At 35.3% G+C, this 22,728-nt stretch overlaps 1 pseudogene; it reads right to left on the reverse strand.

Annotated features, from left to right (window-relative positions):
- Positions 1–16,607: 16,607 nt before the first annotated feature.
- Positions 16,608–18,954, reverse strand: LOC105085536 (splicing factor U2AF 35 kDa subunit-like; annotated as a pseudogene).
- Positions 18,955–22,728: the final 3,774 nt, after the last annotated feature.

A 22,728-nucleotide genomic window follows, 5' to 3' on the forward strand; every position in this document is an offset into this window, starting at 1 on the left:
TATTTGTTTTATGGCTTTTCTTAGAACACATATAATTCTAAATGCCAACTTTACATATAGAACCTGCTTCAATAGCACTTACACTTTCATATTTTAAATGTCAGCAGCCCATCTTTGATGAGCAGCTTAACAATTCTAAAACAGCATGTACATTTATAAAAAAAAAAAGGAAAAATCAGCATGCAAACCCATGTCAATATTTTCATTCTACGGCATACAAAGTGGCTATTGTTAAAAATGGTAAATTGAAAAATAGCTAGCCAGTATCCTTTTCAAAACTATAATGTTCTAGTAAATTTAACTAGAATATATTTAAGCTACTGAAGACTCACTTATGCCCAAACATGAAAAGAATATTAATGTTAGCACTGGAAAGTTGAATATGAGCATCAGAATGATGTTCTTTTCCTGTAGACATTATATCATATGAACAGATGGTCCGCCTTTTTTTGCAGAAGAGACTTTCTGTTGCCACACAAAATACTCATGGTATAATTGAAAATGGATTGGATTGTGAGTGAGGAGACCTGAGTTGGTGCTTAAGCTTTTTCATCATTCTACATATGTGACCTGAGGTAAGTCAGCTTCAGAAACTGAAGAAATTTGGGAGGTGTGGATAACATCACATTAGAGAATCATTAAATCAATTAAATGGATCATACTGAACACTTTAAAGAAGTAAAAAAGAAGCTAGCAAAGTAGAAAATATTTCAATGCCTCATGGATAATGAGTATACATACTCTATGGAGGTGCTATCTCAGTTATACAGATGTGTGTGGTTCACTAGAGTGCAGGATCAACCTTTCTCCAAAAATTTTGGTTCAAATGTTGAGTCACCAAGAGGATATGTGAAAAGATTTATTATTCACATAGGGAGGCTTTCTATGAATAGTAGGGCAGGTACCCAGATGGATCCAAAATAGCTTGAGTGAAGCGGGAGACAAATGGTTTTGTTTTTTGTGTTTTGGGGTGTGGCTGTTGCTGGAGAGGGAGAGTAGGTTCTTCTCTCCTCACAGAAAGAATTCAGAGACAAGACCCAGAGGTCAAGAGAGTCAAGTGAGGATTTATTAAGGGATGGATGGTACACTGTCAAGGGGAGAGCAGACAGGCTGGGGTGAGTGGCTGCCCTGAGTTTCTTTGGCAAGTTGGTTACATAGAGTGTACAAATGAATGGACAGAATATTCATTGAGGAGGGAGAGAAGGGTTTGGGATGGTATTCCCTGATTTTCATCCCAGCCTCACCTTCCGTAAGGAAGGAGGGATTTTTGCCCTTATTTAGTCTGGATCAGAATTGTCATAGTGTCGGTGCACGATGGGTACTTCTAATCTGCAAGGCTAATTTTATTGTAATGAGGGCATAATGAGCAAAAGGTTACATCTGGACACTGGAGATTCCTGCCTTCTCCCACCATTCTTTGTCTGCCTCCAGGACAGTTGTCACCCCAAAATGTGAGATTTCTTATCAGTCCAGAGGTTCCTGCTTTTCTCTGTCTGCCCAAGGACTCATGTTGTCCACAAGATGTATGTTTTCCTGTCATTTATCCTGTGCCCGCCTTTCTCTGCTCACATCTATCTCTCTGCCTGCTCTAACAGGGCTAGAGTGACGGAAGTTTGCACTTCCCTCTGGAACCAAAGGAGAGAATGTGCATACTTTCTTATCAGCCTTCTCATATTTAAGGGAGAAGAAAAAAGGGAGTGGTTGGGCTTTAAAGTTCTCATGGTCAAACACCAAAATGGTCAGAATCTTTGTTACATTGGGTATGTATGTGTATACCTGATCACTTTTTATCAAGAAGTTATATAAAAATATGTATAGAGAGCTTCTATTCTTGTGCAGTCTTCATCATATAATATTCAGGAAAATGAGGCCAATAAAATTTTTAAATATTTGAACTCTGGAAGGGATGTCATGAGAGTAGAGTTCTAGTGCATATGGTTCCTACCTACCTTTACCGCAGTAAAAGGGAACTTCTGCAAGTAGGAAGAGGCCCTCCTTGCTAATAAGTACATGGGTCACACTTGCACAGGACCTATGCTGTGTCTTGGCCATTGCTCATATTAAAATTATTCTTTAGGAACAATTTAGTAGGCATGTGATTCCATCTCAACCATACGTAGCTGAAATGCAGGAATATTATATCTACAAATATCACAGGAGAGTCAGAAATGCATATATATCAGGTGATAGAGCAAAATTCTCAGCCAGACCCTGATGTACATACTTTTTTTCCAGATCTTTCTGATTTGGAGGAGCTTCAATTGTTTGTTATAGTTGCCCCTGCATATGCACTTAGGAGAAATTGCTATGTTGTGGTTTCTTCCTCTTTAATGTCCCTCAAAATAAGTACCTGTGGACACCAAATACTCATAACATTTTGAAGTGCCTCCGTAACATTTACAATAGCATTAATAAGAACAGTATCTCAGACTTTCAGAGTCATTATATAATATGCTTTACTACATAAATTGTAATTTTATTGATAAAAACCATCATGTTCTTTTTTAATTTTTCTATTTAATGAAAGGTATTAAAGAATCTTCTTCCTAATATATACTTAGACCCTAACCATTTGTAACCCAAATATCAACTAAGGTCTCATTGTCCAGTAAGACCAAGTTAGAATGAACTTGAATTCCTATCTATGTCTTAGGGAAGTCCCAAACTATCTCCAAGAGTTCTATGAGTTCCTAGATGATCTAGGTTCTCACAGTTACCATTAGCTCCAGGCTTCTACTCCTGCTGAAACACTTCAGTTTATAAATTATCTCTTAAAGGGCTATTATTATTATTATTAACTAAACTCCATACTTTATTCAGATTTCTTTAGTTTCTTTTTTTTTTTTTCTTTATGGTCCTTCGTATGTTCCAACGGATAGAGTCCTATCCGTTATGCCATCTTTATTTAGTTGTCATGGATCCTTAGGTTCCTCTGAGCTGTGACGATTTTTTGGACTTTGTGTTTTGAAGATTACTAATCAAGCATTTTGTAGACTATCCCTCGATATCAGTGCATCTTCTGTTTTGCTGTTAATTAGACTGGGGTTATGGGTTTGAGGAGGTAAAGTATCATTCTCAACACATCATATCAAAAGTACATGCTATCAGAATGACATCACTGATGACGCTAACTTTGATCTACTGGCTGAAGTAGATCTTGCCAGGTTTTTCCACTACAAAGTTACTTCTCCTTCCTTCCTTTCCCAGTCAGAAAGCCATGCCCACATTTTAAGGATGGGAAGGAGATATGCACCACCTCATTGAGGGAGCAGTATCTGCATACATTATATGGAATTCCACTGTATGGGAAATAAGTCTTTTCTTCCTCATTTATTTATTTATATCAGATATGCTACCTTATTTATTTTATTGCTCAAATCGTTCCAGCTTTGGCCATCAGGATCTCTTTCAGTTGGTTCTTGTGTCCCTTTCATTCTTGTGTCTTTTTATTCTCTAACAGTATCTTTCACAAAGCAGAAGTTTTAATTTTAACAAAGTCCAACTTATCAATTTGTTCTTTTACGTATCATACTTTTGATGTTATATTCAAATACTCATCACTAAAGCCAAGGTCATTCAGATTTTCTCCTATATTTTCACCTAAAAGTTTTATAGTTTTGCATTTTATATTTAGATCTGTGAAAAGGGCATGCTGTGGTGGTATTTCAACACTGCGTAGAACTTTTTAATTAAATATTTGAAAAGCCTTATTTTTAAAGTCTTGACTAGTCAATCACAAGGACTATTGTGTGCATACTTCACTCTGCATATATCACAACCTTGAACCATCTGCCTCGCTCCTCTCTCTTTTTCATGTAGTCAGAGGAAAAAAAGAGAAAGCACAAATAATATCAGAAATGAAAAAAAGTATATCACTATAGAATAAACATACATTGAAAAGATCATAAATTGTGGACTTTATACCAATTAATTAGAAAATTAAGCTAAAAATGGGAAATTCCTAGATTGTACAACTTTCCACACTGGATACAAGAAGGAATAGAGAATAAGAATAACCCAATTGAATTGAAGCTATACTTAAAATCATTCCCATGAAGAAAACTCATAGCCCAAATAGTTCCATTAATGAAGTATAAAATATCTAAAGAAGAAATAACACCAGTCACAAACTAGTCCTGAGAAAAAAGACCAGAAACACTTCCCAAACCAATCTGCTTTATTAAACTTTGTTGATATCAAAACCCTTTAGGAAATTTACATGATAGGACACCTGAAAACTAATCTTACTTTTGAGACTAGATACAAAACTTCACAAATAAGATATATAGCAATGAATATCAATGTACCAAATAATACAGCAACCACCTCACATAGCAGAAATTATAGACAATATAAAAAGAAATAAAAGCACACTAATACTAGCAGATTTTAGTGTATTTCTCAAAGTTAAAGACAAATCAGGTTGACAATAATAAGGAAGAATTTAGAAGAATTAGACAGAACTACCAATAAAATAGATTTTATCAATATATATCAAACAGTATGCCCCAGTAATAGCAGATGTAGCTTCTTCAATAGTGTACACAGAATATTTGCAAAAATCAACAGTATATTAGGTCAGAAAGAAAGTCTCCATAAATTCCACAAAGGAAAAGCAGTACAAATAATATTCTCTGATCACACTGCAATAATATTAGAAATTTATAACAAAAGTGCCTTTCCAGGGGTATAGCTCAGTGGTAGAGCATTTGACTGCAAAAGTGCCTTTCCAGTTGAAAATGTGTAAATGTGAAGAATGTAAATAACTTTTGAGTAACATGGGAAACACATCCCAAAACTACCTGTTAAAAGGGACAGTCAGATTGTATTACATGAAATGAGTTATGTACTTTAAAAGGACACAGAATATTTGAAAGGAAGAAATGGAAAAGAGATACTGAGCAAATATTAACTGAAGGGAAGTTGATGAGTTATATTAATATTGTATTAAATTGAATTGAGACAGAATATTGTATTAGAAAAAATGATGAGAAGAATAATTCACCAGAGAGAGTTCAATTTTAATCTTATATGCAGCTGACAAAAAATAGACTAAAAATATGAAGCAAACTACAATATTACAAAGAGAAATTGACAAATCCACAATTATAAAGATTTTAACATATTTCTTTCAGAAACTGATAGGTCAAGCAGATGAAAAATAAGTATGAATTTAAAAGATTTGAACATTATTTTGCATGCTTGATTTAATTGATACATAAAAATCTTTAAACCCACTAATGATGATTCCATCACTGTAGAGGGCCTTTTATTAAATAATCATGACCTCTCTTTACCCCTTTTCTCACTCTTCCCAAGGTGAGATCAATTGACATCTGATTATTGACTTTGTGTAAAGAAGTGGGTAAGCACAGTCTGGACCTTTATTTTATTTGCCTTTTGGAATCCAGCCTGCTCCCAGAGGGCACACATTTTCTGCTCCTCTGCACAGGGTAGGGAGTAGCAGTATTCTATTATTGTTTGATACCAAATGAGTACGCCTCATTCTGAGGTTTAGCATTAGGAAGCTCACTTTGTCCCAGTAATTAGCCATATTCTCCCATATCACCTTAATCAATTAGTGAAGTTAAAATTTATTAACAACCTGGTTTTCTCTTTGTCTTTTAAGGGAAGGATGAATGCTATATATTGAGCCTTCCCAAGACCCCAGTAATAATAATTAGAGAATGCACAATGCTTTCAAACAAATATACATTACTAACATAATTGACCTTGAACAAGATCACAAAGTCTAGAGTTGCTATTATACAAACTTTATCTTCTAATTATAATGGAATTAACTTAGAAACCAAATACAAATGATTTTAAAAACTCCCCTATACATCTGGAAGTAAGACAACACAGATTTCATGTGTCTTATAGGTCATAAAAGAAATCGAAATGCAATTAGAAAAATATGTAGAATAAATGTAAAAATATGCCATTCCTGAGGGAATGTAGGTAATGCAACATATAGGAGAGTTTGTAGTTTACATTTTTTACATTATAACAAGAAAGAAAATTTGAAAATTAATGATTTAATTGTCCAACTCAAGAAGTTAGCAATTGGACAATTGAGTAAACCTAAAAAAAAAAATTAAGAAGATAATATAAGAAAACAAATTAACAAAACAGACAGAAATATAAAGCTATGTGCTGGTGCTTTAGAAAGGCAAAATAGATAAACCCTTGGCAATACTGATTATGAAAAAGATAGAAGTGATATAAATAACAATAATAAATCAAGAGGTGTGTAAATACATATAAATAGGTATTAAAAAAACAAGAGAATACTATAAATAACCTTATCAAAGGGTTTTCATAGTTACACAAATGTATAATTTGATTCACACATTTCTAGAGGAATCATATATTTAGAAAGTTAATTTGGCAAGGAATAATTTCCCCCCACTAAATTCAGTTTCCAGATATGAAACTGATTTTCTCTACTTCTCAAATTTGAGTCAAATACTAAATTTCAAAAAGCCTCATTGATTTAAAACATTTTTGAAAATAATGTAACATTGTTTGGTATACCCAAATCAATTGATATTGATAGTATGAATATAAAGCTGTGGGTTCGTCACCAGTTGTGGGTTCTGGCCAGCAGAAGTCCCACAGAGATGGAATGAATTACTCAAGACTGTGGAAAAGTCAAGAGAGCGAGAGGGAGTCAGGAGCCAACTCCTTGAGCCTCTCAAATCTCCCATATTTACTGAGTACAGTCAAAGGAGGAATGCAGGAATTTAGGGAAGGACAGGGTGGGATCACAATGAGTACAAAGGCTTTGTTTACTGTTGGTGTTTGGCTCAAGGTCAGAAGACCCTTCTGGTGAATCATGTTCGTGTTGAGCCTTTCGGCTTATCAGGGCGGAACGTATGAGAATCAGCTGCTTAACAACTTGGACTCAGGCGGCTGTGCCTGTCTTAGGTTGCCTCCCTCAGGGGATCTTACCCGTCATTGGCTAATCAGCCTTCTCACCTCTGAGTCTGCAGCTTTTTATAAGTTGTTTACCATTCCAGCCCAAGGCTGTTTTGGGGATAGAAGACTAACAGCAGGCACGCCCAGCATTTATAGCCAGGGGCCTGGGTCATTGCTAAAACCTCAAGGCAGTTACTAAGCACATCTTCAAGGAGATAAGCAGCTGGGATTGTTACAATTTGTTAACCCAGTCATGGGCTCCCACATAAAGCTGCAAATGGAAGTTATTGAACTATAGTAGAAAAACTATAAACGATGATATTGTGTTCCCTCAAATACAAAAATTATGGTGTAAAAGTTTTTTTCCATTGTTATAAATATTTATGTTTATGAGGAGTGGTTTCTGTTGCAAAGTAAAAATAAAATCAAATATTGTTCTGAGATAAATAATTCAATGACTTCCATACTATACATTATGATGTGCAATTTAAAATGTCAGGATTTTAGTTTCAAGTCAAATCAAAATTAATAAATATTCCCACTTTTAAATGTGTATGTCTTTAAATTTTTAATCTTCAGTATCAAGCATTTTTGCATTATGATACATGCTTGTATTTCACATTAGTGTAGAAAGTTTCTGGAACTTGATTAAAAACCAAAATCTATCCAAGTTAGTGTGTTTCTTAGACTTTGTTGTCCTCTTTTCACCTGGAGTTTTAAATCTTGAAAAGCCCCTTTCAATTGAGTTAATAGTCTTCCTGGGCAAATGAGAGTTAAAGCAATTAATTGCTAAAATAAAAGAAATATGGCTCTATTTTCACCCTAAGAGTGTAAAAAGAATCCTGTTGATCTGTTTTTCTATGTAAATATTGTATGGAAACAGAACTCCATTTTCTTCAAATTCTGGAATAGACAGTAAAAACAAAAAAAAACAGCAAAAACGTACATTAACGTTACCGAACTCAGGTTCATCTGTTCACTGCTCAAAAGCCAATAATTCCATTCTTCTTTTTGTTCTCTTTTCTTACGGTTTGATGACTAGAGAAAGTCCTTTAACATTTGTTGTAAAGCTGGTTTGGCGGTGCTGAAGAAAAACAAGAGTTAAAAAAAAGAGACCTACAAAAGATTGCTTTGGCTGTTCGGGTCTTTTGTGGTTCCTTATAAATTTTGGAATTGTTTGTTCTAGTTCTGTGAGGAATGTTGACAGTATTTTGATGGGGATTGCATTGGATCTGTGGATTGCTTTGGGAAATGTGGCCATTTGGATAGTGTTGATTCTTCCAATCCAAGAGCATAAGAAATCTTTCCATTTCTTTGTGTCATTTCAGTTTTCAGAGTATAGGTTACCTCCTTGGTTAAGTTTATTTCTAGGTATTTTTTTGTTTTTATGTAATGGAAATGTCTCTGCCAGTTATAAAATTCTGGTTTTTTGAAGTGGAAAAAAAAAAGTGAATGAAGGGCCACAAATGGCAAAATAGCCTTCTTTTTTATGGGTGAATTGTATTCCATTATATATTTTTTATATATATATAGGAAAATATATATATTATATATATGGCATCTCCATTATCTATTCAACTATTGATGTGCACTTAGGATGCTTCCATATCTTTGCAATTTTAAATAATTTGCAATTTTAAATAATGTTGCTGTTAATAGCAGGGTGTATGTATCTTTTTGAGTTAATTCTTATTTTGTGGTTGGCTTTGATATTCCTTCAATAACTATGTAAGTTTAAAAAGCTAAAGCTCTAAATGTTCTTAGAAACAATGAACAGTACCTATATGTAAATTAAAAAATATATGTGCAGTTAAAGAAAAATTGATCTATCAAGCCATGAAAGACATAGAAGAAACTTAAAAAACATTACTAAATGAAAGAAGCCAGTCTGAAAAGGCTACAAACTGTAGAATTCCAACCAAATGACATTCTGGAGAAGGCACAGCTATAGAAACAATAAAAAGATCATGGTTTCCAGAGGTTTGGGGAGAGGGAGGGAGGGAGGAATGAATAGATGGAGCACAAGGGATTTTTAGGGCAATGAAATTATTCTGTATGATGCTATAGTGGTGGCTACATGTCATTATGCATTTGTCAAAACCCATAGAATGTACAACATCAAGAGTAAACTCTAATGTAAACTATGGACTTTGGTTGATAATAATGTGCCCATTATTCATAGATTGTACCAAATATGCCACACTGATGAGGGATGTTGAGGGTAGGGGAGCATATATGTGTGGATGGGGAGGGCTATGTGAGAACTCTATTTTCTGCTCAATTCTGGTGTGATCCTGAAACTGCCCTAAAAGAATAAAGTTTATTTAAAAAAAAAAAAAAGCCAATAGTTCCAGAAGCAAGTGTCAGTAGAAAGGAAAATTGCTTTACTTAGAAAAGCCGACAATCTCGGGAGAAGGTAAACTCCTGTCCAGAGATGAACTCCAAAGATTCTGCTCAACCATGACAGTTTTTAAAGGAAAGAAATGAAGATAAGAATCTGAGTGCATCGAGGCAGGAGGTTGGGTTCTGCATCAGTCTCCATTGTGTGCAGACTGGCTGACTCTCTTCAGATGTTATCTTGTCCTGTGATCTGCCTGCAGGGTTGCGAAGGGGGATCGTGGGGGTAGAAAGATACTCAGTCTTTTAACTACTTAATTCTTCATTCTTACTTCTTTTTATCTAGGAAAAGAATCAACAGTTTAGACAAGGCATAGTGTGCATTCCGGAGAGCATGTAAGTCAGGAGTTAGTTTTAATTGCTTAATGATCGCATTCCTATAATAAGGTTCTTTTAAGGTTGGAGCCGGGGCAGAAAAGGGCAAACAGAAAAGGGGCAAAGAGCTGCTTTCATTAAGACCACACAATGTAAATATGAGCAGTATATTTGTCTTAGGTTGGTTTCCCTAAAGCAGACCCTGAAATGTGAGATTCTCACCTGGGATACTTATAAGGTAGTGAGGGAGGCAGGATAAGGAAAGAAAAGACCTAGGCAAAGACATCCTTTCAGATGAAGTCTATCCCGTGGGGTGATCTGCAATGCAAATTTCACCTCAGAGTTATGCCACCTTTGCTTGGGGCAAGGGACTGAAGCTTTTGCTGGCCTGTGCCATTAACTAAGGCTCACGTGGGTGGAGGGTAAAACCCAGGCGCTTCTGCTGGAGCTGGCTCCGGTCTTTCAAGGGCAATCTTCCACTTGAGGTTTTAGGTAAGAGTTGTTAGCACAGGCAGCAGATGGTAAAAGAGATTCTCAGGCCATCAACAAAATCTGCTACAAAAACCAACAATAATTCTCTAGAAGGAAAATATATCTTAAAATGTTTAACTTTACAAGAAAAGAGGAAAAAGGGAATTAAAATGATAATGCAGTATCTCTGCTTTTTACCAATTATATTAGCATACTTTTTAAAATGATAATTTGCATTACTGAGATGTGGCAAAGCGGATGCAGCCATACATTGCTGGCATCATCATAAATTACTAGAAACATTTGGAACAGTAACTATTGAGAACCTTAAAATTTTAAAACTTTCAACCTAAGAATACCACTTTCAGTATTAGTGACCTTAACGAATAATCTAAAATGGAGAAAAGATAACATGCATACAATTGTTCATCTCAGTATTACTTACAGCCATGTAGAATGGAAAGCAATTTAAGTCTGTAGCAACAACAACAAAGTCACTAAATAAATGTTTTGTGTATTTACTCTGTAGACTATTTTTAACCATTGAAAAATGCAGTTGTGTAGATTAGTTTGCAAAATGGAATGGTGCTTATTGGGCAAAGTGAAGTTAAAAAAAGAGAGAGAGAGCATATAAAATTACCAGTGCACTCTTTTCCAAAATATCAGTGGCTGTGTGTAGGTGAGTTATTTATGAGTGATCTCTTCTTGTTTCTCAAATTCTTTTTTGTGGAATTTTGTTTCAGTTATTCAAATAAGTGTCTTTAAAAACAAACCAAGGAATTACCTTTTGAAAATGAAACAAGGGTTCTTAGATGTTTACTTCCCTGCACCTTTAGGAGAGAGGTTGAAGATTTGTTCATAAAATCTTCTCAAAATCAGTTGTTTAAGCCAGTTCTTTTGTGAGCACAGTGCTGAGTAATAGTGAGAAACAGGGTCCCTTCCATAGCCAACCTAGCACTTAGGGAGTTCCCACTCTTCTCAGTATTCCCGTTAATCCTTTAGAGTGCTTTCATTCATTTAACCACTGAAAAAACTACAGCTCTACTATATGCAACACATTATGCTCACTGTTAGAAATATGAAGAAAAATAAGAGGGATTTTACCCGTGAGGAACTCATAGATCAGTGGAGGAGGAACAACTAAAATGGGTTGAGTGCCAGAACAGAAATAGGATGAAGTATTACTGGAATGAAGAGAAAAGAGCAAGGATACTCAGATATCACGTCTCTGAGTATCTGTGATTCTGTTATTCAGTGTCTATCGTTGCAAGTTTCCCATGCAGCAATTCTTCAGCGTTAACTCTCTTTGGGCAATTCTGTGAGTGTATGACTCAATAAATAGGTTTTCTAACCTGAGAATATTCTAATTCTTTCATTTCACATCATTTACATTAAATTGATTCCTTTCTCCAATATTCTGTAACTGCTATAGATGATTCTGGCTCTCTGTTTGAGTTTCTTAAAAATATTTGTTCTCTTTCTATTAATATCTCCTAAAGAAACATGAGATGACAGAAGGATTCTGTTAGACTAATAACCAACTGAGAGACTGAGACACGAAAAGAATACCTCTCTGTCAGGGGATTTCATTTATAAGTAATAGGAAACTCAATTCAAAATGACTTTCAAAAATAAATGGTAAACATGGGGTTAGAGAAGGTGGGCTGCAGCGTTGGTAAGATCCAGAGCTTTGTGATGCCATGAGGACTGCAGCTATGTTTTCCTATAATTATCTTGGCTCTTCCCTTCTCTTATGTTGGCTTTATTTTCAGGCTGGCTACCGTCAGTGTAGCTGGGTGGCTGACAGCAGCTCCCAGATTTACATGCTTTCTTACTCTCATCAAGGCAGAAAGAAAGGAGCCATGTCTCCTTCAAATATTGAACAAAAGTCTTGGACATACCTCTGATGCAACTTTCTCAGTCACGTGCCCACACTGAGCAGATAACATTAGCAAAGTAATTGAATATATATATATAGTATATATAATTGTATTGTATGTATATATTGTATATATAATATATATATTGACTCTGTGTGTGTGTGTGTGTCCATCCGTTTCTATTGCTGGAACTAGGTGTAGGGTTAATCCCACCTAAATCAAATATCTGTGACAGAACGAAAAGGGATAAAATGCATGTTCAAGTGGTGATCAATCTGCCCAATACAAACTGACATAGTATCTAATACATACTAAGTACTCAACAAATATTTGTTTCACTTTATTTCATTTTCCTTACATATCTAATGCTTTCAACACTAAGGAGAAAAAGAAGACTCATTCATGCATTTTCACACCAGAAAAAAAAAAAAGTGATCTTCAAAGGGAATGAAATCCTTTATAATTTTGCAATGCTGCATAAGTGCAAAGTATGGGTTAAAATTCTGTGACTTGATTTATAAATCTAATGTTCTTCTTGTGCTCCGATGCCAATGCATTTCAAGTGTGGGAGAAAAAGATTCTGAAGACATGTGGAAAAGGGTGGGTGGCATGGTATTTCCCACATGGAACATATTTTTAGTCTCTGCTACCCACCAGTGTCTAGAGTGTTTTTTCTGAGTAGGATTTTTCAATTTCCTTTTCAATCTGTGCGCTTAACCAATCCTTTTTCTCTTTACTACATCAAGTTGAGGTTTGACATTTGGAAGTTCCTGTGTTAAATAAATATTTTACAATATTATATCATGGTAAATAGAGTCAGGTGCCCCACAACTCTATGTTATATGTAAGAATGCTTACAATACCTTATCATTATTCAACATCCATTTCCCTGGACTTTTCTGCTGATTTACTCTGAAAACATAAAGAAAAGAGTAGTCATTAGTTAGACTGTACTTTTATTTTCTTTATATAATTGCTTAAATGCGTCACTTATGATTTGCTTAAGGGTAAAATCAAATGAAGTAATTTTTTCCACTTTTCCTGATGACCCAAGTCTGCAAACTTCAAGTCTATGCAAATGTAGTACTTGTAACAAATTATTTTAGGCAAGCACCTTCTGAAGAAGATGCAATGAATTTTAGCCTTTAGGAATTCTGAGCTATTAGGAAGTCTGGCATAGCACTAATAAAACACAAACACTTATAGTCAAATCTGATTTCTGATGCTGCTAAGTGGGAACTTAAGCTTAACATAAGAGGCAATTTAGCATATAAATGTGTCCCATAAAAGCAAGATGTTGGCAGTTCAAAACAATAAATGTTAACCTTCGGGCAGGCTGTTACTGAGGTGTTAAAGGCCCCTGAAATTTTAACGAACTTGTTTATATATAACTAAGAATTTTCTACACTAAATATCTTGCCTGAATTTATCCACTCCCAATCTCATGCCATACTACAGGAGACATTCGAGAAGTTACACCTGAAGTAATTGACCTTTTCATTGGATTCTTTCAGCAAAAGTTTTACTTCAACCTTTTCCCTTAACTTTTAATGTTTGCATCTGTTATCTGTTCTGAGAACTCTCTACATACATTCTAGTGGCCGACTATTCCTCAGGACCAAGAAGAGGAATGAAATATCTTTCTGAACTTGGAGAGCCATTTTCAATGCAAGTACATCACAATGTTTTTTATAATCTAAATAATTTGAGTGTTGCCGAAAGATCGGCCCCCAAACCCCGATGATCCAAATAACTCAGAGACGGAGTCTTGGAGCTTAGAAGAAAAGAGGCAGCTTTGTTGCTTTGCTGGGCAAAGGGGACTCACAGCAGGCTAGCGCCTTGAAAACTGTGAACCCCCCTTGGGGATGGGGCAGGGTGATTATATAGCCATAGCTCAAACAGTAAAGCATCGATAACAATCAACAGAATCATTTTCTCATCAGAAGACGTAGAATGGCAAATGGCATCATGATGCCTCCAGGAGACCAATTCTATAGAGGCTAACGGTTGTCCCTCTTTTTATTACTTTATCTTGTAAGTGCCCAAGATGTGGTCTTCTTGGTAATTCAGGCTATTTTGTAAGGTTACAATCCCGTTAACTTCTCCCTGGAGAATGGACTCAGAGACCAAGCATGATTATTGCTTTAGATTACTGGAATAAAATAGAAACAGTAAAATTAATAGCTTTATTTTAACAACGGGCCTGCAGCTGTGAGTAGCCACTGGTCAGTCAGGTTAGTTAACCGTTTTAAGAGCAAGCATAAGAATAAGCAATCTGTTAGCCTAAATGTGACCATTTTATTAATTCTCCTCCACAAGGATGGCTTTATTTCTTTCTCACTTTTCTAAACAGATACAGATCATGGTCATATATACCCAAGAGACCTCTGCCAGTTGCTCTAACCCTCAAGAGAAATCAAACTGTCTTCACAGCAGAATTCATTGAAAGGGGAACCCAGTTTAATTTAATTGAATCAGTAGTCCAGAGAAGATTCTTCCATGTGGATAGAAACTCTTAAAAACTCCACAATATCAAGTTAAAAAAGTCCAGACTTTCTGAAGCCATTCATATTGTTGACCAACCATTTCTGGTCAGACTCCTTCTGAGTCTTCATCATCCTATTAGTTCTCATAATAGTCTTTTGGATTTTTTTCTGCATCTTCAGCTGGGTCCTCTTCCATGGTTCCCTACCTCTTCAAGTTAGACGTTCCCCCAATTTTACCCTCATCTCCCTTTGCCTCTCTTTGTTTTTCTTTCTATGTCTATGCTGATTCCATTTATTCCCAGAGAGTTTCAGTTATACCTATGAAATTGACCCCAAAATCTCTGTATCAAGTCCTCCTTATCATTTGAGCTTGTGATATAATTTTCAACTTCTGCTGCTTCTTGCTACTTAGATAGGTTATTAATAAACTTAACAATTCTAAAACTTAACATATCATCTTTCTTTTAAAAACAATAGTGTTATAAAAAAAAAAAAAAAAAAAACACAGGCCCCAAATGACATCGCCTGAACTAAAACTCATGATACTGAATCTAGATTTAATACCTGATCTAATTGCAGTCTCAACTTCTCCCAGAAATGTAATCTCAATTGACCAGTCTAGAATTTTCTGTCATGCATCACTAAGCTCATCTGTCACATGGGTCCTCTCCATTCCCCTGAGGAAGAAGAAGAAATCTGCATGATAAAACGCTTGCCTTCCCTTACCTGCCCCCGCCTCCAAAAGATGTCCTGGCCTAAAAATAACCCTTTCTTTTATTTTAATACCTTCATGCCCCACCCTCCTCCTGCCTATGAAATTGTTCCATTTTGTACAACCCCTCAGAACTCCCTTCTAGTTGCTGGATGGGATGCTGCCCCATTCATGAATCATTGAATAAAGACAATTAGATCTTCAAATTTACTTAATTGAATTTTTGGATTTTAACACTAGTAAATAATAATAAAATGTCAGGTGTCATTCTAGGTGCTTTCCATACAATAAGGCATTAAATTCCCAAAACAACCTTTTGAAGTAGGTACTATTTTTACCATCACTCCCATTTTACTGATAAGGAAACTGAGGCACAGAAAGTTTCATTGACTACCCATTGTCATACAGCTGGTAAATAGTAGAGACAGGATTTGAGCTTGAAAAATCTAGCACTAGGATCATTGTTCTTAACTACTTCATTTTGCTGTATTGCATAGTTTCCCTTACCATTTTCTTTTGATTTTATCTCCATTCCCCTCACATCAACCCTTGTCATCATTTTTTTCCTTTTTCTTGTCACGCCTCACCTCTTCCCACATCAGATCAGTTGCTAAATTATCAAGTCTTGTATTTCTACCACTTCAGGCTTGTTTTTAATTTTGTGAGAGAGTGGACTCAATTTTTCCTCCTGACTCCAGCCTTTCTCCATTCTAATGCAGGGGTGGGGAGATTAATTTTCCTATAGCACAGCTCTAATGAAGTTTCTAACAAGTTTCTTTCCACTTACAGAAAAACAAAAACAAAATAGACTCTTCCTGCTGAAATTCATGGCTCTCCACAATATATAACTCCAACTCACTTTTCTAAGCTTATTTATTGTGTTCCTAATACATGAGATCTGTACCTTAGCCATGTTGGACTGCTCAGTCCTGTCTACGGTAACCTCCTCATCTAATTCTGTCCCTAATTTCATGGTTACTCATTTTTTAGTCCTTACACACAGCAAATATAATCTGGCTGTTATTCCCTGCCTTTCCTAATTGCAACTCTGCAACTAGCACTATTGAGCTCCAATATGTAGGCTCAATCTTGCCCATTTTAGGGACCAGAACCAAACAGTCCTAATGTTATATGAAGAACGCTGTTTTGTGGTTAAAAAAAATAAACAAGCAATAAATAAATAGGAAAAGAAATAGAAGTAGCCATTAACAAATAAAATATTAAATATTGTTTATAATTTAAAAATTAAAATTAAGATAATAGCTAAGGATATATGAGAGAGTCACCTTCATTAATTTGTGATGGGAATTTTTTTTTTTTACTATATCACTATAAATTTTATTCAGAAACCCATCTTTGTTGGTTTTTTGTTGTTGTTTTTAAAAATTCCCATAATGAACTAGTTTGGTCAGTCAACTACACTTTCTAGCAAATACAGGGTAAAAAATGGCTTGGCTCAAAATTGCCCAGATCTTTCATGATCTCTCCACCACCTCCTGTGGCACTCCAGTCCCCAGGCCCTGACTTCCATCTATGCTTCTTGCAACAACGCCGGTATAAATACCACCACAGTTCTCTAGAAATGGGTTTCAAATGCATGAAATTGCAGAAACCTCCTCGTTTACACACTCCCTTTTCATACTGGTGGTAGCAGGCTTCTCTGAAGTCTGTCCTATGGGAGAGCTCAGCTTGGATGGGCTGTATGTTAAACCAACCGTTATTCAAATCAATAGCAGCCTTTTCCACATCTTCTTCTGGATGAAACTTGACATACACGTATCCAATTAGGTGATCTCCAAAGTTATCACAGATAGTCTTCTCTTCAACTTAAATATACTTTTCTATTTATGCAAAAACCTCTTCAAAAAAATTCATCATTGTGTACCTGCATTTCGACATTACTCACAGCACAGCACAAACTGTCAGTAGGCAATGAAGAGTATTGAAGGTTAGGACAATAGTCTGCTCAGTTTATTGTGCAACCAAGAGAATCTGTCTCCATGAGGACATGCTCCAATTTTGAAATAAAATGAACAGTTGACTTTGTGTTTCTTGGTGCTGAAAATGGAGACCAAATAAATTCTCTCCCATTCCCCACCTGCCACTGGCCACCACTGCTGCCCGCGCAGTCGACCCTCTATGAAGGGAATTTAAATTGGCACAACCTTTGGGTAAAGCAACTGATCAAAAGCCTACAACAGAAAACAAATAGGAAGAAAAAAACTTTAAATATTCATTACAATAACAATCACTAAGTTAAGTATAGTATATCCATTCTATTGAATTATTTATACTTATATGTATGAGATAGATTTTTAAGATATATTGCCAATTGAACAGGAAAGGCTGCAGAATGTTGAACACCATATTTGTATCAACATATACAGATAAAACATCCAGTACTCTGTATTTCTATGATTACATTTATGGACACATAAATACAGCAAAAAAACACTTATAATATTAAAATTATATTTTAAAATGTTTATATGCTTTGTTGTGGTTGATCATATTCTAGGACAATGTTTTGGATAATCAAAAAATACACAAAGATGTATCTAAATTTATGTGTTAATTATAATGTGGTAACTCTAAGGTCCAATATTAGTGCAATGTTAAATAAATTTTGGTACATACATATGGTGCTTTGAAAATCATATGTAAATGTTTATAACATACTGTTATATAAGTAAAGTAGGTTATAGTTTACATAGTTTACATCTCTGGTGTCAAACACAGGGCCTGACACTGACAAGTGAATGTTGAATGAATACATGTGCCTATATTATAATATTATTTGGAAAAAAAAAGATAGTATGCATGCTCAAAGTTTAGCAGGACGTTGACTGAAAATTCAACAGTGATTACTGATGGATTATAGGCAGAAGAATATTTTAAATATCACCCCACTCACATATCTCTTTCTCAAACAGCTATTTGCTGTGGTAGAAAGAATAACAGTCCCCCGAATATGTCCATGTCCTAATTCCTGGAACCCGTGACTATGTTTTCTTCATGGCAAAGGGACTATACAGACGTGATTAAGATTAAGGAAATGGAGGGAAGATTATCCCAGATTAACCAGGTGGGCCCTACCTAATCGAATGAGTCTTTAAAAGGAGAAAACCTTTCCCAGCTGTGGTCAAAGAGAGACATGTGACAATGTAACTGTCAAAGATTTGACATTAATGGTTTTAAAGATGGAGGAAGGGGGCCACAAGCCAAGAAATGTGGGTGACCTTTAGAAGCTGGAAGTGAATTCTCTGCTAGAGCCTCCAAAAAGAAATGTAGCTTTGTTGACAGCTTGATTTTAGTTGTGAGACCCATGTTAGATTTATGACCCATAAAACTATAATAAATTTGTGTTGTTTTAAGCCAGTAATTTTGTGGTAATTTGTTATGGTTGCAACAGGAAACAAACACATTTGTTGAATACAAATTCAAAGTATAGACACACTGAAAGAAAAAAAAATCACCTTTAATCCCACACTCAGATATAAATACCATAACAGTATGATGTATATAACATTTTCCTTCATAAATATAACACATCTCCATAAAAGGCAACTTCATTCTTCCAGTTGCTCAGGTGAAAACTTCTTGGGGTCAGTATTGACTTTTTTTCTTTTCTACGCCACATTCAATCAGTCAGCTTTATATTTGTAACAATCTGACCATTCTCACCATCTCCAAATACTATCTGGTCCAAGCCACCAGGAGCTCTCACTTGGCTTGTATTCTGATAACCTCTAAATCTTCTCCCTGCATCCATACTTTCCCTGCGAGTCTGTTCACCATAGAGCAGCCAACATGATCCTTTACAAATATGTATCAGTCACCTTCTAAAGGTGTCCTCTCTCTTTCAGAATAAAAGCTAAATTCCCCACAGTTGCTTAAAGTCCCTAGAAAGATATGGTCCTCGGCTGCTTCTCTGATCTCATTTCCTGTCACTGTTGCTCTCAGTCACTTCACTCCAGCCATACTACCCTCCATGTTTCCCTCTCCACCCCAAAAACCAATCATGTTAGTAAAAAAGGACCTTTCCACTCTCTGATTCTTTTGCTTAGAATGTTTCCCTAAAGGTGTCTGTATGGCTCAGTTTCATTTCCCTTGGGTTCTGGCTCAAATAGTATCTTATTCCCATGGCTTTCTAAGACCTCCCTCTATAAAATAACACTATCCTCCTCATATTCTCTATCCCCTTACCTTGCTTTATTTTTCCTCATAATGCTCATCACTTTCTGAAATAAATTATATATATTTCATATCATACATGAAATTGTATATTTATATGCATTTTGTTTTGTTATGTATCTTACAAGCATCTGTATGTCTTTTCTTTTTTTTCCAGGATATGAAAAACCATAGATAACATACATCTTTTTCTCTTATGTTTTTGAAATAACGTGTATATAATAGGATCTGTGCCTAACTACTTTTGTAAGTGTACTTCTTTGAGTTTGAGGCTATTATGCATATTGCCACTGTGAGCACTCTTGTTGGTGTGCCTTGTGTAGGGGTTTTTGTTTGTTTGTTTGTTTGTTTTTGCATTTATCCTTCTTGATGTTCTCTGAGCTTCCTGTATCTATGGTTTTGTGTCTGACATTAATTAGGGGGAAATTCATCACATGTATGTTACATCTTTTGTAATTGTACCACAGTCCTTAGATATTCTGTTTATTTCAGTCTTTGTTTTCTTTGTTTTTCAGTTTTGGAGGATTCTTTTGAAATATTCTCAAGCTCAGCGATTCTTTCCTCAGCCATGTCCAGTCTACTAATACGCCCATCAGAGATATCCTTCATTTCTGTTACAGTGTTTTTAATTGTTAGCATTTCTTTTTTGGTTGTTTCTTAGAATGTTGATCTTTCTGTTTACATTGCCTATCTGTCCTTGCATGTTGTCTACTTTATCTATTAGAACCCTTACCATCTTAATTATAGTTGTTTTAAATTCCTAGTCTGACGATCCCAATGTCCCTGCTGTGTCTCGTTCTGATGCTTGCTCTGTCTCTTTAAATTGTGTTTTTTGCCTTGTCTGTATCTGTGCCTTGTAATTCTTAATTAATAGCTAGAAATGATGTACTGGGTGAAAGGAACTGCTGTAAATAGGACTTCAGAAATGGTGGTAAGGTCTCGGGGGAGGGGAAGCATTCTATAGTACTGTGGTTAGGTCTCAGTCTTTTAATGAGCCTATGCCTCTGAACTTTGAGCTTCGTGATGTTTCTCAGCCTTTTTCTTTCTCCCCACTTAGGTGAGACAGGATGGGTAGAGTGGGCTAGAGTTGAGTATTTCCCTTCCTGCACATGGAAGGCTAGAGCTGACTGAAGTTGGGTATTTTCCTTTGACCAGGTCAGTTAGGCTGTGATAAAACCCCAGCAGGTTTGGCTCCAGTTAACTTGTTTCTTCGAGGGCAGACTTGTTAAAAAGACAGAGTGCTCTGGTGCATTTCAAAATGATTGCTTTTCCACTTCTCCTACTGGAAGCACAAGGGAATTTCTCTCTAGTATGTACTGTGACAAACTGTTGAAGCTCCTGGAAGTAAATCTCACAAAATTTTGGGCACCCCCTCCTCTGACTGGGTCCCCTGGGATTTTTCACTCTCAAAGTTATTCACACTGAGCATCTAGCAATTCATCAGTTACAGTACAGGTTTTCCTACCCTACCACTGGTTCCCTTGTTGGCTTCTGCTCATGAGCCTCTGCTCTGGTAACCTGTGCCTCCTTGCATTCACTTGTCTGTCTCTCCAGTTTAGGGGGCAGCAGTTTGTCCTGTGTCTTCTCATCTCTTACAGATCCAAGAGGAGTTGTTCATTTTCAGTCTGTTCAGCTTTTTATTTGTTAGCACAGAGTGTCAACTTCCAAACTCCTAACATGTAGAATTGGAAACTGGAAGTCATAAAGGTTTTAAGAACTCACTCCAATTGCTTTATATCCCAATATCCTCATCTGTGAGATTTCTTAAATTGCCTTTTATAACATGAAATATGTCAAGAATTTATGTTTTCACAGAAAGTACATGGGTTAAACAATCTTAAGTCTGTGTTTGCAATAAGTCCTTTTGGATATCTTCACGTACGAATGAAAACTTGATGGAGTATAAAATTCATGGGTGATAACTTTCACTCCAAAACTCTATAAACCTTGTTCTATGCATCAAATACCTGTATTATTTTAACATTATCTATTTGTATAATTTTATAACAATACTATACATTTTGATCATAGTGGCTTGATGATACATTTTAATAGCTGCTGAAGTGGGTCTTCATTATTTGCATTTTTTATCATTTTATTGGACGTACTCAGGCACATATTATTTTATATAATCTTTGAAATTATTTTAAACCAATTTTAATAATTCCAGCCCCAAACACTTGTATTCTAAATAAAAATGCATTAAATTCATAAATTAATTTTATCAGAATTAATATTTTCATGGTATTTACTTCCATTTTAAAAACATGAAACTGTTTTCTAATTGTTCTGATATGATTTTATGTTCTTCAATTTGATTTTTTGATAAAGGTTTTATTGAGATATAATTCACATACTATACAATGTACCCATTTGAGTGTATTATTTAATGACTTTTAGTATGTTCACAAGAGTTGTGTAACCATCACCATAATTAATTTTAGAATATTTTTATTATCCCCCAAAGAAGCATTATGCACTTTAGCTGTCCTCCTGAAATCGTCCCCATCTACCCAAGCCTCAGGGAACCATTAATACTCTCAGTCTCTATAAATTTGCCTATTCTGAATATTCTATATAAATAGAATCACATTATATATGATCTTTTGTAGCATGTATCAATATTTCATTTATTTTTATTGCTGAATAATATTCCATTATATGGACATGCCACATTTAGTTATCCATACATCAGTTGATGGATGTTTCGATTGTTTTCACTTTTTGGCTATTAGGAATATTATGAACATTCATGTACAAGTTTTTATGTGGACATATGTTTTCATCTCTCTTGGATATATAACTAGAAGTAGAAATGCTGGATCATATGGTAAATCTATGTTTAAAATTTCAAAGAACTGTCAGATAGTTTTCCAAAGTGCACCATTTTACATTCCACCAGCAATGCATAAGAGTTCCAATTTTTCCACATCTTTGTGAATATTTATCTTTTTATTATAGCAATTCTATTGGTTGAAAAGTAGAATCTCATTGTGGTTTTGATTTGCATTATCTTAAATGATTACTTATGTTGAACATCTTTTCACATACCTATTGCCCATTTGTATATATTCCTTTGAGGAATGTATACTCAAATTTTTTGCTCATTTTAAAATTCCATTATTTTTATTTTTAATATCAAGTTGTAAGAGGTATGATTTTCAAATATCTTCTCCCATATTCTGTCTCATTCTGTGAGTTGTATTTTTTCTTTCTCGATGGACTCATTTGTAGCACAAACATCTGATTTTGATAAAATCAAATCTATTTTTTCTTCTGGACTAGTTCACAGTAGGTGTAGAAGAGTCTCCATTAGTAAAAGAGTGTGAATTGTGTGAACACTTTTCAAACT

This window comes from Camelus dromedarius, chromosome X (assembly GCF_036321535.1).
Source record: "Camelus dromedarius isolate mCamDro1 chromosome X, mCamDro1.pat, whole genome shotgun sequence".
NCBI classification, from domain to species: domain Eukaryota; kingdom Metazoa; phylum Chordata; class Mammalia; order Artiodactyla; family Camelidae; genus Camelus; species Camelus dromedarius.